The sequence below is a fragment of the Drosophila hydei genome, unplaced genomic scaffold (genome assembly GCF_003285905.1).
Source record: "Drosophila hydei strain 15085-1641.00,03,60 unplaced genomic scaffold, DhydRS2 tig00000343-arrow-arrow-pilon, whole genome shotgun sequence".
NCBI lineage: Eukaryota > Metazoa > Arthropoda > Insecta > Diptera > Drosophilidae > Drosophila > Drosophila hydei.
This window is the reverse complement of record NW_022045713.1, coordinates 409,914-423,665: the sequence shown is the minus strand read 5'-3', so window position 1 is coordinate 423,665 and position 13,752 is coordinate 409,914. Positions and strand designations below refer to the sequence as shown.

Below are 13,752 nucleotides of genomic sequence, written 5' to 3'. Positions count from 1 at the left end.
ATAAAATTGGATAACCTTAATGAAATGAAATTTATTAAATGTTATAGTTTTAATTACAAAATGTAAATACTAATTTTATTTTAATCTTATATTTAAGAATAATAAAAACCATACAAACATTAAAAAACAGTATAGAACTTATATTTTTTGAGCACTGGAAGTTGCTTCGTTTGAGAAGTTGTGAAGTCAGTTTCGTCAAAACTGAACTGGGAATTACTTCCAGTTGGTCCCCGCAGAGGTTAAACAAGCAAAGTCTGAACTGTTAGTTATTGTCTTGAAAATGCAAAGCTTGCTTATAAAAACTGACATTTTATTTATTGTTAAAAGAATATGTATGCTCTGGAGCATTATATATATTGCATATCCTGGTCTAAGGTTCGTGATTACAGGGTATCGGTTAGTCGTGCGCTTTCACTCACAGTAAATGTTAATCTTAAGTGTCCTAGAAATATGTAGCTGAACAGATATAACGGTTTATTTAAGCAGTTTAAACGCAGCGTGATTTAAGCTTTCGCAAAGCTAACGCTAACAGTAAAAGCTGAGGAGCGTAGGCAGGAAAAGCTTGCATGGCTTTTACTGTTACGCCGCTGTTACCGTATGGCAACTTGTTGTAAACGGACGGATGCTTCCGGACTCTCGAGTCCAGCGTTGCGATTTTAGAATCATTCGTCAACAGACTCTCGTGCGATTCGGTTCAGCTTCAGACACACTCCTCTCTCTCGCTCTCCGACAGGCTAAGCACTAAGGCTAAGCAGCAGCTAAAGCATTCGCTCAGTCAGCATCACTGACAGTCAGTCAGCGCTTCGTTAGTCAGAGAGGGCAACAACAACTGTTACACTCGCGTACGCATAACGGTTACAATTTTGAAAATTTTGTGTTCTGCTTGCGGATTTCTGTGAGTGTGTGTGTTGTTCTTCTTCTTTTTTTTTGCCGTGCCAAAGCCAAAGGTGTTTGCATCTGCCTCAAGCTGAGCCAGACGAAAGTCGAATGTTTTGAATTTATTTTCGAAAACAAAACAAATTTTGAAAGAAAACAAGTGTCAAAGCTGTAAAGCATAAACTGCAAAAAACATAATAACAATAACAACAAGTTAAGAAGGTGAGTACAAACTTTATAAACTTAACTATTTTGAATTTGAATATGTTGTAAAATGTCAATTAATTAATTTGTTCTCATGATACAAATTGCTTTCCTTTGGTGCAGTGTCTTCGGAGTGGAAACTTAATATAATTATTAAAGTCTTAAGATTACATGACCACGCATACTTGGCAAAGTAAAGAATCCGTATCTAAACAGTTTTATAGTGTTTATACTGATTCAAAAAGTGTTAAGAGTATATTGCTTTAATTTTATCTGATTATTATGATATAATTTATTCAGCATAGAAAGTGCTCAAAAGATCAATAAAAAATATATGTGAAAAATATATTTATGTAAATATCAACTTAAAAAAAAAAAAAACAATATAATAAAAAAGCAAATGAAATTCTGAAATATGAAATGAATATTTAATTTGTATATAATTTTGAAGTTAATTAAAATTGAAAATTTATAAAAAAAAAACGATGGCAAAACATGAAAAGCTTTTTTTATTTGTTGTTTTATGTTAATTAAAATGGATTAAAAGGCTTACTCATTGTTTACCAATAACATAAATCTACTTAGAGAACGGGCCACATTTCGTATGCCTCTTCAAATTTGATGTTTCAAAATGTTGATGTAAATTGACTCAATGTCCATTGGTTTTGTGCGAATAAATTCTTATCGACTTAGAGGAACGAAGAATATGTCCATATCGAGTCTGTAGTTTATGCCATTGATAAACATTTTTCTGTCTCAGTTCATTTTGCATTTTCGAATTCATCGTCATTTGAGCTCAACTTTGAAAGTACAAAGACAGCTGAAGCCTGAAGAGAAACATCTAAGAGCTGCCATCAAAGTTGGCGCTGGCTGTGTGGGTTTTCCAGTTCATTAACTTTGCAGAAATATCAACAGAAAAACATAAACATAACGAGTTACGGCTGCTGTAAATATAACTGTAACGAGGTCCAACTGGTGTTTGCCCAAACAATTTTCAACCAATTTTATTTAACTGCCTTCGCAGATAATAAATCATTTTCTTTGCCCCGTCCGCCTGCCACCCACACGATGTTAAGTGACTGATGGGCTGAATTTGTGGGCCAGGTGCTTGGTGGCAGCTGGCAGGTGGAAGCGACATTAGATGGCCTTAGATGCTGGTTGCTCCTTTCATTTTCGTTCATATATATATGTATATATGTATGTCGGTGTGTGTGTGTGTGTATTTAGACTTTGTTGCGACGTTATCTGTTTTTTGCTAATTAACTTGGCTGCCTATGGCCGGGCGCCAACGGCGTGTGTGCGAGAGCGAGTCAGAGCGAGTGGGATATTGACAATAAGAGCGAGAGCGAAAATGAACGGGGTTAAACTTGAATGCTATGTTTTGAGTTTCTTTGGAAATCAAAAATCTCATTAAAATGTTCGGCAGGCGCGCCTTTTGTCGAAGACCTCTTTAACATAAAAGTAAGCAAAGGCAAACAAACAGAAAATAAAATAAGAATAATAATAATAATAATAATAATAATAATAAACAGTAACAACAACAACTGTAATGACAACAACTGCCAACGACAATTACTTAAAGGTTGGTCGCTTGGCTCGCCGTCGCTTCTCGTCGCGTCGCGTCGCTCGGAGGCAATATTTATTGTAGTTACATTTTCGTTGGCTTTTCATGCGCAGCGCGTTTTCCACTTAGCCAAATAGTCATTTCACAAAGCCTACCACCCCACGTTGGTATCCATGGAGGACATGCGAATTGCCAACGAGATTTACAAAGCCCAGCGTTAACAACGGAGGCACAACGGGTTGGCTAACTAGGCGTATGCGCAATTCAAATAAACTTCATTGTTATGAGCAAATATTTACAGTACTGCTTTCTATCCCTCTCTCGCTCTCTCTCTCTCTTTCTGTGTATGTGTGCGTGTGTATGTGAGTGACATCTGTATGTGTATGTATATATTATATTTATGCTAATGATCGCTAGATATATTTAACTGAAAATCTCAACAAATTTCTTGTTAGGGCAACTCAAAGTACAGTTTGTAAGCTAATGAAGTATATTACAATATTATTTAAAAAAAAAGTCACTGAAAGTCAACATACACACACCTCATTGTCTGTAGCTAATCCTAGTTTCGTTTAGAATACCCGTGAAATCACGTTGCAGGGCTTAGTATCAACTATAGCATTTCAGTTTCGATAGCAACCACTAATCGGTATGCATTTTTAAGCTCATTTCAATTCAAATTTTTATAGAATTCTTGATAAAATACTACGAATGATCAGCATCCAGTAATGATACATGAACTGACCTGTTCACGTACAGACTCGATGTATTTTTGGGCCAAGCAATTTTCCATGCTGGATTCTTAAGGCGTTGGCTTTTTGCTCAGATCTAATACTTTTCCTTAACTTCGAGGGTGCTCAATTACCATGCAAGCACATTTTCTTCATTGAATTCACACACATGAACTTTTCCCCTTTGCCTTCATATTTTTTGTAAAAGTTTACATGACACCCGCAGAGATGCTGCTGCTTAGTTGACATTTGACGCACTAATTAAATTTATCTTGCTGCAAGTTGTCCGTTTGTTAGGCCGTTGCAATTAACAAGCTAATTCCATCAAATTAAAAATAACAAAATGGCAGCTCATTGAAATGAGTGCAGATTTTCAGCTGCAAGCGGTTGTGTGTTTATGTCGACCTTGCCCTTGACCTTGACCATGACCTTGGCCGTGGACTAATATAATAAGGCAAAGATTGACAAATACTTGGTGGGCTTAGAATATTTCTGTCAATATGAAAATTATAATTAATAATTAAATATGTAAATCCAATCGGTCAAAAAAATAATATAAAAATATAAAATATAAAATATAAAAAAAATAAATGAATATAATTTATTTTTATTAAAAAAAACACACATATATATATATATATATATATATATATATATATATATATATATATATATATATATATATATATATATATATAATAATAATAATATGTAAATAATAAAATGTAATAATATATTAAAAATATTTTATTTGTGTATTAAATAATAATTATAATTTATTTTTCTATAAAAATAGTGAAATAATTAAGGATTTATTTTTGTAATAAAAAAAGGTAAAATGTATAATAATAATAATAATAATATATAAAAATAATAATATATAAAAACAATAAAAAGATTTTCTTGTTATATAATTTATTATTATTATTTTTATTTTATATTATTTTATTTAATTTATTTATGAAAAACGAAGCTTGCTTTACAACAGTTCTACTTCTGCAAAAAAAAAATTAATACAAATTATACTATTATAATTTAAGCTTATTTAAACACTTAATTTTAATGTGATAAAAATGTATTTATTTAAAAGTTGAATATTCTTGTGGAACTTATACTGGCAGTGGATTGCGTAATATTTATTGACTGAGTGTTGTTGGAAAAACAAATTCGTTGGGAAGTTGTGATATTAATTTGAAGTTGATTAGTCAATCAGGCTGCCAGACCAGGCGATAGTTTTCAGTAAGTGTTAAGGAAATCAATAGCTGACGGGCATTGTAATCTCAATTTTATATTGTGCTATGTAACTAGATGTGAAGTGGGTCTTTATGTAAAATAAAACTGTGATTAAGAATGTTATCAGGCATTTAGCTACGTCAGCTCTCAACTGCATGCAACAAACGATAGAGCGAGAGAGAGATAAGTACTCTCTGTCTTTTTGTTTTTTCCTGTCCTTCCCCGTCTCTCGCAACCTGTCCCTGTCTCTCTTTGTCACTTTTATATTAATTGAAATATGAAATTATAATTGCATTTTTTTGCGAACATTACATGAACAACAACAATGACCCGAAAAATCCATAGCGTTCGGTCGTATTTCTCACAGCTCCCAACCCGTTCCCAATTGATGACAACACAATTTGAGTAAGCTTTTCTCTGTGCAGACGAAAGAGAATTCAAAATTAAATAATCTACAACGAAGACCAGATACACTCGCTGTTCAACAGTCTGTATCGAAGACTTGGTTTGAATAGCTTTGGGTGATATATAGAAGTGGAGTGAGCTTCTGGAAGACTGAGACAACCTCCAAACTCATTAAGCTGACTCACTTCTACTTCATTCAAGTTTCTATTTGCTTCGTTTACTCGGCTGAGTTCGCTAGGACATGCTCTTTGAAGAGTATACGAAAATTATAATTAAATAACGACTACCAAGGAGCGACAAGAGGTTGCGAGAGCCGGGGTTGCGGGCGTGTGCGACGCTATGTGTAACCAGTTGGGTCAACAGCTTGGCCAGGATGTGGCCATAATTCAGTTGGCTGCCATCGATTTGGCTAAAATGTGTCAACAACGGTAGCCGGGGCTATGAAGGACTAACTAATGCCGAGCGCTGTGTGTGCCTGGTATCAAGAGCAGCTAGGAACAATACAACAAAAGCAACAACAACTATCATACTAATAGGCAAGCCTGCGTCTGTGTGAGTGTGTGCGTGTGCTTCTGTGTGTGGGTGTGTGTGAATGTTTGTTATGGGTATGTGACAGGCGGCTGTCATTTGTAATGCGCTGCGTGCTACAAAATACAAAAGTATCATGTCTCGCAACAATAACTCACACACAAGCAACATAAACAATGTGACGCCTGCACATTTGCGAGCAAAAAGGAATTCATGCACACACACACACACACACACGCACACCTCAGCAGTTGCAAGAGAACAATGTGCACAGACAATTTCTTTTTTGAAATAAATGTTTACAGACACTTTGCACGATTTTGCGACTCAGGCAATGCATTTGCTGCAGATGAACTATATGAATATACAAGCAAATATATTATGCATATAATATATACATATACCTATGTCTGTATGTGGGAATATATGCATTCAAACACTTTTAAGCGCTGACATTGCGTTTTTCAAAGACTTAAAGGCGCCTCAAAAGCTCGGGCATGCAACAACACTCGAGTCAACCTGCAGCAAGTCGTAAAATCGTTTGCTTGTGAGTGTGTCATTTAACACTCACTCGCACACACGCACACATACCACGCACGGTATAAGATAGTTTATAGCTTATTCAACTATTTATGCCACTTCATTTGCGTGTGCACTCGCCTTGCTTTGCGTTGCAATACTAACTCTACCCTGTAGTCATCAAATGTGGCTGAAACCACCTGCCAAACAAGGCTTGAAGCTGCGTCTGAGATTTTGAAAGTTAGCTAAATGCTGAACGAAACGAGTGAACTTCACTTCGTCTCAACCATATGACCTGAGACAGGCAGCAAACAGATGCCACACCAAGAGCCAGGATTGCTGCTGTCCCTGAGCCATGTGTCTACTCTGGGATGTTTCTCTTCAATTTGACAGTATTACTAATTAATGTAATGTGTGTAGCCCTGCTTGCGTTTGAGCTAACTTCTTGCTCTTAAATTGGATTTAAAACAATATCCAAGCAAACCGATCTTGTCTCGCGAGTACCCGCTCTTATTGATCTAATTCATACTTCACTGCGAGATCTTTTTTTTGCAGTCTTTGCCTGAACTCCTAGCTCAACTCTTGATGGAACAATTTTGAATTACATAAGCCCTAGCTCAGCTGAGAGCTCATATTATTAAGGCTCAAAAATAAATAATAAGAAATGGAATATGTTATTTACCGGGTATTTTCTAGTCGTGCTCCGTGCTGCTTTGAATTATCTTCCTTGACTATTTAGAGACTTTGCAATGCAGAACATGCTCACACTTAAAACTGAAGCTCGAAGCTTGCGCAAATGGTTTTGCGAGATTAGCTTTTTATAACCAAATAGAAAAGAAGAAAACCCAAACGAGAAAGAAATGTGCGAAGTTCTTTCGCATTTTCATTACTTTGAAGCACAAAGTGAATTTGTTAGGGATACTTTGCATTTTTAATGGCCCAGTGGCATCAATTAAACACTTTTACTTTTTTCCCTACTTCTTTTAGCTCCAGCGGCAGCAGCAGCGGCAGCCACTCGCCAAATAGATATAAATATTTAAAGGCGAATTGCTCAAATACTCAGCAGCACTCGTTCTTTCTCCCTAACTCGCCCATAGAGATAGAAGGACTTTAAAGGTTGAAAACCTGTAGGACACTTGGCAAACTTGCAGCTGCAGCTACAGTAGCAGCAGCAGCAACAGCAGCAGCAGCAAATAATAAAATAAAATAAAAACACAAAATGTTCAATTTAGTGGAGTGCGCTTGGAGAGCACCTCAGCACAAAGTAGTTGGCATTATATTATAACTTGCTCCGGAACGTGGAGCCGAAGACAGTGGAAAGGCGCCAGCTGGTCGAAAGAGCATCTGTGTGCCAAACATTTGCTGATTCGTTTAAGATACCAACTCTGCATTCGTGCTAGGCTTCTGAGAAAAGCATTTGCTTTGCTTTGAGGCAATGGATTTGCGCTATTTAATCATATTCCGCACGCAAACTGAGGGAATTTCTTTGACTTTGACATATCTCAATACATTTTGAAAGCGAAAGGCTTATAAAACAAATATCAAGTACAAAAGTCTGTGCTTGGCAGAGCAAGAAATATATTAAGTTAAGAAACACTGCTTCCATCCACACTGATATTGTCCGTTGGCGGAAACGTCATGAGTCAGCAGTTAGAGCACACGGGGCTAGCTTAGCTCTAAGCACATGTGTATACCCTGACAATGCGAAGTCGGGGTATATTACTTCTGTAAAAATGTATGTAACAGGCAAACGGAGGCGTGGCAGACCACGAGCTGAGGCGATCGCGCCATCTCCTTCTGTCCGTCCGTCCGACTACCTGCGCAGCGATCTTCTAAGCCATAAAAGTTAGAGACTTGACATTTATGTATACCATACTGAGAACATTTTATTGGTATTTCGTTCCATTGTTTTAATATAGATAAAAATCAGCAGTTTGAGTTCGTTTTTAAAGCGTAGCTTGAATATCGTAAAAGTTAAAGACTTCAGATTTGATGTGTAGATCATAATGAATACAAAGATTTTGCATGTTTTGGATTAGGATACTTCTCTCCTTTCCAATAAATTCTCAAAAAACTATTTCATCTGGTTTGCCAGATACACAAACATATGGATGTTAGTATCACACTCTGTAATTCTGCTTAAGGAAATTTATCTAGAAGAAATATTATTCAACAAATTCCTATAATAAAGTGCATCAGCGCAGCTGCGTTAACTGCGCAGTAAGCAGAGTGTGTGTGTATCAGTGTGTGCATGTCCTGTGTGTACTGTATGTATCAAAGAAGCGTAGAACGATTGGAATAGCAGCTGTTCGCAGAGTTCAGGGTATCTCCTAGATGAGCAGTCTCATAGCAGCCAGTCTTACTTTGGCTTGAACAATAAAATCGTACAGTTTGAGTAATTAAATTGGCTTTACTTCGTGACATCGCACAAGAAAGTTATACAAATATGAACTAATAAAACTTAAAATGAATCTATGTAAAGAGGGCTATGTTCACAGGGTGAAATGATACGTGCTTTAAAATCATTCGATTAATTTATTTTTGATTCAGACTAACAAACTGTATTATTTTGTATAAATAAAAGAAAAATGATTTATTTTATGAGGATAACGAATTCTTTTTAAATTGTGCTGCTTTATATACCTGTACCTGCGCGTTATTTTCATCCCTTTTGGTTTTATTGATTTAAAAAACATGCGGGCAAAACAAAATTTTTTATGCTCTGCTTAAGAGCTATCAATAAATTGCTGTTTAATCCTTGCGATTTATATGATACTAAAGTGGAAAAGCATTTACAAAATTGAAATTAAAATAGAAGTGTAAATCTAGTTTTCCACTTAATTTGTGGTAGAGCATATTTTTTATTAAGACAGCAAAATATTTACTATTTACGTTATTTATGTTTTCTGATTACTCAATAGAAATATTTAATTTATAAAATTTTTTCGACTACAATTTTGAAATTTTATACAATTTTAAAACATTTTTGGTCCATGGCTCTGTGATGAATTGTCTGTCAGATGAATTCTTCTATTTGAGGGGTCTCACTTTAGCCCATAAAGTATGAATATTTTCTTAATCAGGTAGACGAGCTGAGTCGATCTTGCCCTGTCCGTATTTCCGTATCTGTTGGCCAATCTGTCAGTCTTGAAGCTCATAGGTACAATCATTGAAGTATGTTCGAGGAATCTCCAAGTCGAGCAGCCCCGACTAGAGCATTCTAACTTGCTTCGTTATTAGTTTAGCTGAAAGATTTAAATATATGAGTTTGGATTGTTTGTTTCACAAGGATTAAGCTAAGACTGCTTGGCAGAGATATAGTTGGGTGAACTGAATCACAATTATATTCGTGTCTACGAATACTCACTGTTACCAGGGATCTCAATTAGTTTGGGGAGTAGCTGCAGGTTTTGTTTTCATTTCAATATTTCAGCTTTAAGCTTTCGGGCTGAATGATTGGGTGCTTGTTGTTACAGGCACGCCTAATTTGACACATTATTGCCCTTTTACTTTTATTTTTATTTTTATTTTGCTTCCTTTTTTCCGTTAATTACACTGTTGGCCGCTGGGGGCCCTGGGCTGCCGTTGTGGCAGCCAGTTTGGCCGGCTGGCCAAATATTTTACGCTCGAAGTGGCATCAACAAGAGGCAGCAAAAACAATTCGAAAGTTAAGTGAGCCTGCCAGAGCTGGGTGTTCAAACAGGGCCAGCAGGCAGGCACATACAGCAGATTCAACCACACACACACGCACATATACACACACACACACATGCATACAAAGCCCGCACCCTTATCCACGGCCACACACATAGCAAAGCCGCGGGCGGAAATGGCCATGCAAAGCGTGCCAATATTTACGGCATACAGTCTGTATTTGCCGCATTTTTATAGGTGGCAGCTTCAGCAGTTGCAGCCGCAGCCGCAGCCGCAGCCACAGAGTAAAAATATCATTTACAGTTGACAATTGTCAAAGGATACAGCACTGTTTGCCTTTAATACCCTGCAAGCTCTGACGAGAGAATATGCGTGACTGGCAGCAGGCTCCATGGACTGCATATAAGCGGAGTGTTCTAGCAGGGTATCTGCTCAAAGGACACTTTTGCTAACGTTTTTTTTTTTGTTTTTTACTCTGCTTACAAAGTGAAATGTATTATATTGGTTCTGTGCACTACATCTTCCTCCTGCCTTCATGTGAAAGCAACTGTTGTTCGGTGCTGTTAATGCTCGAAACTGAAGCTCAATTCAAGCTCACCTCACTCACCAGACCACACCCAACTCTCAACTGGCCACAAAGTGCGAAAATCAATAGTTGCTGTCCCACGACATTCCCAAAGTCGTGCTTTGAGTGTTTACTGTACCAGATAAACCAGCGATGAACAACGAAACATAACTACAATATTTACGTTCATTCGGCTGCAATAGAATTGCAACAGATGAGGCTTTGGAGTCCCTCAGATTAGTATTTTATTTCGAATGTGGAACTTTTCTGTCTTAATCGAAATTTAATTTGCGATTTTCCTTCCCTGATATAGGCATTGAATTGAGTTCTTGAATTTGAAATTAATAATATTTTATTTACATAAGGAGAGAGAGAGCATAGGCAGAGTGACATTCCTCTTGCAACTCCAACTTACAAATCATTACATATTATTATAAAATATTCAAATGATTGAACTGAACTTATTATCAACATATTCAAAATTTCAATTCGCTAAATATATTTTCATTTAGTGAGTTTGAAAACAACTTTTTGGCTCATCTATGATTTTTGCCTGTTCCAAAAAATGTAGCTAAGATTCTGTATCAAGGAGAACACGCTAACTATGCTGCAGCCCCATCCACATTTACCGATTGTGACTTTCACTAATTCCTGGAACTGAAGAGATGTATGAATATATAGTAGAGAAAGACGGCGTTAAAGAAACAGTTTAACAAGATTATTAAGAATGATATTTTATGATATATAGACCACAAGTGTATAATATATAAAGGGTATAACGCTGAAGAGGTCAACTTCGTAGATATTCATGAATTAATAAATAGCTTTTGAAAACAACTTAAAATTCACAATGCTTTTTAAGCAGAACGTGAAATTTTGAAAATCTTATTAGTGAGCCGAGTAGATGTGCAGTTACAGGGAATTTATTTATTTATTTTACTCGTGGCATTTTATCTCACTCTTCAGCATCTTCTACTCTCGTACTTTGGAAAAGTGCAGCTGCTTATTGATCAACAGCTCTGAAAATTATCTAAGTACATTCTATACAGTCCCGCTCAAATAGGTTTAAAAAATCCTGCTTAAATTTTTGCTTCTGTCTTTCTTTCATTTTTCTTAGCCAAGTTACGTAGGTGAAGAAAGATTACACTGCGACATCAGCATTTAGAACAATTCCACTAAATGAAATTGAAAAATATTAAATTTGCCTACCAAAGCGTATACTTGATATTAATAAGAATATAGAAAGACGCACTAAAAACTAAATGGTGACAAAATAGTGTACTATTTTGTTTAAGTGCCTTGAATCTTTTAGTAATCAAAACTATTCAAAATTAAGAAAAATCATTAAAAAAATAAGCAATTTACAAACTATAAACTTTTATGTGATAAAGCTCATTATCTTATGTAACAAAAACTATTTCATATAAGATAAATAAGTTTTCAAGCTTTTCTCAAAGTCAAACATATTCAGTTGAGCGGCACTTACACAAGTCTCAATCAGAATAAAATAAAATAATGTATTTGTGAAATTAATCAAACGGGCTTTATTAGATAGGAAACCTTATGACATTAATTTTTATGTATAATTTTATAAATAACATGTACAAAGTGCCATATGGAACAACAGTTTACGTAATCATCAAAATCATGGCGATCTGAAGACGTGATCGCTTTCGAACCAATGACTCTCACAGCTCATAAGGCGCACCACAGAGCATTATTCTCACTACAAATGTGACAGTTCTGCCTACCGATTCAACCATTATTATGAGCTCAGTAAAATAGGCGAACAGAACTATTATTTTGATAAAAATACAAGTCTTGCCGTGCATAAAGCTTAACTATAATAAAATGTCAAATTAAATTTAACAAAAGCAATTGTTAGCTATTAAATTAGTCGTCAAATTAAGCAATATTGCGAACTCAAAGTAAGGCTCTCAAAAAACAACCTCTAGTAGTAGACAGCAAAACATCCATTGTCGCTTGCTCGCAGTTAGCATAAGTTTTGCAAATTCAATATAGCGTCATAAAAATGTTTAAATTGCACATCGATTGCTCTAGAGTCCTGTGTTTATCTTCTGCAGACTTCGATTGGCTCGACTTCGCTTGGCCAGTCCTGGCAAGCTGTAATCAATTGAGACTTCTATGAATGTAGAGAGCCATAGTGACTGTGTTTGCCCAAAGTGAGAAAGCATCAAGCAATTAAATTAAAGGCGAATTCGTAAAAATTTATTCAATTATTATGGAAAAAGAAATTTAACATTAAAGAAGACCCCGCTGGATCTTGTTTAGGTTAGTTTTGCTTCGATGGTAAACAATGGAACAAAAGCCTCAAAGCTAGAAATTTATTAAGCTAACAACACAAGGGCGAGTCGATTTTGAATTCCAGGTAAATATTTGGTTATTTATATGAGATTTCATATCGATATCTCTCTATGAATGACTCTCATAGACAAAGAGCAGCAAATGTTAAAAAATTTAATAAAAACTTGCTGGGAATTTGCTCATAGAATATTTAAATGGAAATTGCAAGCTAAAGACTCCGTTCGATAAAATAATATGGCAAAAACGTATTCAATGGGGAGCAGAGTCGATTGAAATATAGCTTTGTGCTTAAGGAGCCCAGGCAGCAGCTGTTCCGACTATGCCTGCGTATCCGACACCAACTTTCATTTATGGGCTCTTCACAGCTTCTGGTCAAACACTCGAGAAATCCTATTTGTTGTTCTTACTTGTTGTTCTGCTTATTTTGTTGCTTTCGTGTTTGTGTGTGCACTGCCGAACAATGATTCAAATTGCTTTCTGTATGCTTGACCCAGGCCCTGCTTTTGTATTACGGTGGCACGTGTACCACAAAATCAAGATCAAAATGAAAATCAAAATCAAAATCAAAATCAAAATCAAGGTTCTGCAAATATAAACTAGCTGCTTGTTTGCGAAAACTTTCAGAGCGTACTTTAGCAAGTTGCCATTGCTGCTCTCCTCCTTCACAGCTTGTGAGCGTGTGCGTGTGCGTGTGCGTGTGCGTGTGCGTGTGCCTGTGCGTGTGTACGTGGCAATCATTGCATTCCACTGCATTGATTGGCTTGCCTCGGGGAACAGCAAGGCAAACTTGTCGTGGGCCTATGCTGGGTATGGCTTATGGCTAAATGTGGCTTCGGCTGCCTCAGCTGCTTGGCGCAATTGCCGCAAAATGCAGTTCATATTGCATCGCACCCTTTGTTGCGACTCGCCCTTGGGGAGCTAGCTGTTCCCAAATGCGGCAAGAGCACAGCAGTTTTTATTAGCTCGAACTGTTCAAAGTTTCCTCGCCTCGCGGCCCAGCAGCTGCCATGTAACTCAGTTCGACAACAGCCTGACAAGAAGTCGCACAACAATTCGCTCTCTCATCCCGAACGCGGCACATGTTGCGATAGCCCCGCGGCTGCATTACGCTATATAATTGAATAAGCCAGACTAGCTAACTAAAGTCA

At 36.5% G+C, this 13,752-nt stretch overlaps 1 protein-coding gene across 1 annotated transcript in view; it reads left to right on the top strand.

Annotated features, from left to right (window-relative positions):
* The first annotated feature begins 239 nt into the window (after positions 1-239).
* Positions 240-13,752, top strand: part of LOC111596556 — a 51,763-nt gene continuing 38,250 nt past the window's right edge. The window contains exon 1 of the mRNA XM_023310829.2: positions 240-1,098. The gene's annotated coding sequence lies outside the window, so the exon portion shown is untranslated. The remainder of the gene's footprint in view (positions 1,099-13,752) is intronic.